General features: G+C 54.3%; 1 pseudogene; it reads right to left on the reverse strand.

Annotated features, from left to right (window-relative positions):
• Positions 1–557: 557 nt before the first annotated feature.
• LOC101671277 lies at positions 558–897 on the reverse strand (annotated as a pseudogene).
• Positions 898–4,788: the final 3,891 nt, after the last annotated feature.

Raw genomic sequence — 4,788 nt, forward strand, 5'->3', positions numbered from 1 at the left:
GAGTACAGACTGCCGCGGGAGCCGGGCTGCAGGAGGAGGAAGAGGGGGCGCCATTCCTGCCCAGGGGCGATAGGGAAGTGAGTCCTGACCCTTGTCCTGTCTGGACCTCGGGGGTCTGGCACACAGGAGGAAGGGCAGGGAGGGGTGGCAAGGGCCTGATGGGTTTCCTTAGTTAATGTCGCCATGTTGGTGGAATGTCTTCCTTGGGGAAGGCTATGGGAGGTGTGCCGCTGGTAACACTATGTGTCGGGGCCATGTGGGGCCCAAGCACTCTCCTAGCAAGGCAGCAAGTTCATGGTTGGATTTGAGGCTGTGTTGACAGCCAGTCAACATCAACGTGAGCGAGTTTTGGGGGTGAGGTCTGATCTTCCTGTGCCTGAGGGAACTGTATTCCAGAGCGATACATGTGAAATTGCATAGCTCCATTTTTAAGGGTGAAAAGTCCAGGCTTAGTGAGAAGATGCATTTTCCAAAGGAGCTATCCTCATGAGGTAGTGAGTTCCCCGTCAGTGAAGAGACAGCCTAGGATCCTCTACTTTTTTTTTTTTTTTAAGAGTTCAGCTTTTTATTGACCAGGTTACAGAAGAGGGGTGGGCAGAAAGACCAAAGTCCATGTCAATATCAGAGTCCTCCGATTCTTCTTTCTTTGCTTCTACTTCCTTCTCCTCAGCTGGGGCAGCCCCAGTGGAGGGAGTGGGACCTTCTGCAGGTGCAACACTGGCTGCTGGGGCAGCTCCCCTAGCTCCTAGAGATGAGGCTCCAATGTTGACATTGGCTAGGGTCTTTGCAAAAACATTTAGATCCCCTGGACCATGAGGGCATTGATCTTATCCTCTGGACCGTGCCTTCATGGTTGTGTGGGACGTAGATGCAGGCCAGCTCCAAGATGGCGGCCATGGAGCCAGTAAGCGCTGAGCGGGTGCTGCCCCACGTGGGACTTGCCGTCAGAGGAAGTGAGGGCCTCACCCCAAAGTGACCTTCCTTGGCGGGACGGAGCCCTTGAGTGGCAGCTGAGGAAAGGGCCAGAATCCTTGACTATGAATGGAACCCCAGCTGTGCATCAGGACTTTCACACATCAGATGATGCGATCTGCAGACCATGCATCTGTCCCATTTGACAGGTGAGGAAGCTGATGTTCAGGGAGGTTCTGGGTTGTACCAGGTCATTCAGAACCGGGATCGGAATGCTGGCCTGCGTGGCTTCGGAACCCAGGGCTCCCCCTCCCTGCCTCTCCCCGCCTCTCCCCATCTGGGCAGAAGACGTGCCCTTTGGGCTGCTCTTCCCCTAAGAGGACGCTCATGATGATTCTGGGGACAAAATGATTCCAGGCCCCAGAACCCAGAGCCACAACCTCCTGGCTGCCTTTGACAGGCTGTTCCACCATGTTGGTGCCCTGGTGGGAAGACATGGGTCCTCTCTCTGCAATCATTCCGTCCTCTCTTGTTCTCATTCTCAGGCCTCATTTTCTTGTCCTCTCCTAGCCTCCTTCTGGCCTCTCTGGCCTTGATTCCAGCTCCCACTGAGTTATTTGCTGGGAATTTGGGGGTGGGCTAGGCCTGAGCGTTCTCCTTCTACCAGTCACCTCCAGTGCCTGAATGCAGGAGGCAGCGCTGACACTCCTGCCTGGGGAGATGGATGCCTGCTCTGCCCCCCCACTGACCCCTCTGACCCCCTCCCTGCTCCTGACCCTGGAGCAGGCACCAGGAGGAGGCCTGAGTAATTGGTTCCATCCAAGACTCATTCTCAGTGGCGCGAAAGGGAAAGTTATAAATATTTTTATCTATAACTCACGATGAATAAAAATTTAATTACACTGAAAAATTTAAATTTCATAAGAAATAAATATTAATCCTGGAGAGTGACTTTTGTGGGAAGTTAACTTTCAAACCTCAGTCTGGAGGTGCCTGGGGTCTGGGAGGGAGAGGGAAGCCCTCCAGTTCCAGCTCCCGGTTTGGGGTAGGAGTCTCCCCTCCTGAGACTGAGGGTTCAAAGACTCAGATCATCACCCCGGGAAGAGCCTCCTCACTCAGCTCCCTCCTTCTCCTCAATAATAATTGCTTACCTACCCCAGCCAGACAGTTCTCTAGATGCCGTGGGAACTACAGGGAAGGACATGGACCTTGTTCTTGACCGCGTGGGGCATCCTGTCATGTGGCGGTAGATAGGAAATCAATAATCACCAACACGACTGCCGGGTTAGTACCCTCTGCTGGGCACAAATCGCTGCTTGGTTTTATTTTATTATTATTATTTAACTTTTGGAAAATCCCACACACATACAGAACACGTAAGCATGCAGCGCAGTGAATGAGGACAGTGCCCAGGAAAGCTCCTGGCCCAGGTCAAGGAAAGTTAATGTTGGCTCCCATGCGAGATGTCTTGGGGGGAGGGGTAGGCCTGACTTGAGGAACTTCAAAGACTGCCTGATGAATGATTCGTGCTGCCTGGCCAAGGAGAGAGCAATCTGAGGGTAGGGTGGCCTTATATTAGTAACAACGTCTCAATACATACTGGAGGCTTATCATGTGCCAGGCCCGATTCTAAGCCCTTGATGGGTCTTAGCTTCTTGGACCCTACAGTGAAGAAACTGAAACACAGAGAGGTTAATGAACAAGGCCCAAGTCACATAGTGGGTGGAAGGCATCGCCGGGTGAAACTTGAGTCCCCTGGCTTCTCTGAGGCGGGACAGCGCAGGTCTTGGCCACAAGCGCCTGGGTTCTAGTACCCCCCCCCCCCGGCACCTCTGCAAACCCTCTGATGTTTCACACCTGCTGTGTGGCCTCAGCTAGGTCTCTTAACCTTTCTGAGCTTCAGGGACCTCTTCTGAGAAACAAGGATTAAACATCCCTGCTGTGCATCTCCATGGGCTTGTCTGGGACTGGAGAGTGGTGACAGAGATGGATGTTGTCATTGGGGTCACAGAACTAACCAGCAGCCGCTCTGGCCCATGGGCTGATGGAGGGACTGCAAGCCGCCTCCCTGGGAGGCAGGGCTTGTTGCCCTTCCCTTCGGACGCTGAGGACATTGACATCTCATGAGGAGGCTGAGAAAGGCGAAGTGGTTGGAGGAGCGGGCTGTAGCGCGTGGGGGGGGGGTGGGGGGGTGTTGCTCGGGGTCTGGGAATGAGGGCAGGATTTGGGACCTGCTCCAGGGGGGCTCTGATGTGAGCAGAAGTGAGCAGGTCCAGGTGTACATGCTGTGTTGGGGGAAAGGGAAAGCAGGGTGGGTTCTGAGCTGCTCACCTCAGCTGCTTCCCCATTCCACAGATGCTAAAACTGAGGCCATCCTGGGCTGGAGCTGCAGAGCCTGGGTCTGGATCTGGGCTGTAGTTGGGTGGAGGAGGGGAGCAGTGGGGGTAGGAACTCGGACTTGAGCCTGGCCAGCCAAGTCCTTGGCTCTTGAGCCTGAGACTGAGGCTGAAGGGGGTGGCTGGGCCCAAGTGCCACCTTGGGACAGGGCAGTCTTGTCCCAAGAGCCTCATCCAGCAGCTCTCAGGGATGGGTGAGCTAGAACCGCTATGGCTCCCGTGTGGCAAGGAGAACCCAGAGGAGCCTGGGGCTCAGAGCCTAATTTCCCCTGTTATGAACCTCCAGGGAGGTGGGTGACAGAGGCCTACAATTCTCCAGGACTAAATGGGCCAGGTCCTCTTCAGGATTGGAAATTCTCCGAATCCTTATTTGGCTGGCCTAGCACCCTGAGGAGGGCTGCTTCCGGTGGTAGGTGCGAGATCTGCCTTCAGTGGCAAAAACTCAGGAATGCCTCACCCTCCCTGCTATGCAGGCCAGGCCCAGACACACATGTACACGTGCTCACACATCCAGACACGGACCTGTGTGCAGGCATGCACGCGTACATGCACAGATGCGTGTGCTCACACAGACACATGCACACAGATGCTGGTGCGCAGGTGCCTATACAGCCAGAGAGCGATTCTCCGGCATCCGTGTGGCCCCAGTCCACCCTCCCAGCAGCACTCCGCTGATGGAATACTGTAATATTTTTCTATTAAATGTTGCATTTGTTGTGCCTTTTAGTAGCTCCCCTCATTAAAAATGATATTATCCCCATAAATAAGCCGGCTCCTGAGAAGAGTGCCCGACTCCATTTCTCTTCCTAATTGAGACACTTAGCTTTGATTTGCTCGTCGGCACGCACTGAGCGGATTAATTTTCAATTAATGCTCCTGGGCAGGCAGCGGCAGGCAGTGTGGGCTCGCAGCCCAGCGGCCTGGGAGCAGGGGCAGGGGGGGCACTGGGGGACCCAGAGAGGGTGGCTGAAGGAAAGAGAGTCCTGGGGATGGCCTGGAGCTTTGTGGTTTTGTTCTTTGTGGGTGAGCGAACCCTGGGGGGGACCTCTCCCGGGGGGGAGCACTCTCCACCCAAACCAGGCGCTATGGACTCAAAGTCTTTGTCCTGCGGCGGCAGGACTCCCCAAATTCCCATGTCAAAGCCCTAACTCTCCATGTGATGTATTTGGAGGTGGGTCCCGCTCATCCTCAGAGACTCACCCCTGGTCATTGACGTCCTCAGCAAATTCAGGGAAGGTGGTAGAGCTCTGGGCTAAGTGGCCACAGTGGCCCGCTGGCCTGGGTTCAAATCCTGTTTTTTTTGGTTAGCTTGTGACCTCATCAAGTTATTCCAATAATCCAGGCCTCAGTTTCCTCTAGAAACAAGGGTGATGATAAGAGTACTTTTTTTTTTTTTTTAAAGATTTTATTTATTTGTCAGAGAGAGAGAGAGAGAGAGTGAGCGCAAGCATACAAGCAGGCAGAGGCGGAGAGAGAAGCA

The sequence above is a fragment of the Mustela putorius genome, unplaced genomic scaffold, assembly GCF_011764305.1.
Source record: "Mustela putorius furo isolate JIRA1106 unplaced genomic scaffold, ASM1176430v1.1 tig00003853_pilon_pilon_pilon, whole genome shotgun sequence".
Lineage (NCBI taxonomy): Eukaryota > Metazoa > Chordata > Mammalia > Carnivora > Mustelidae > Mustela > Mustela putorius.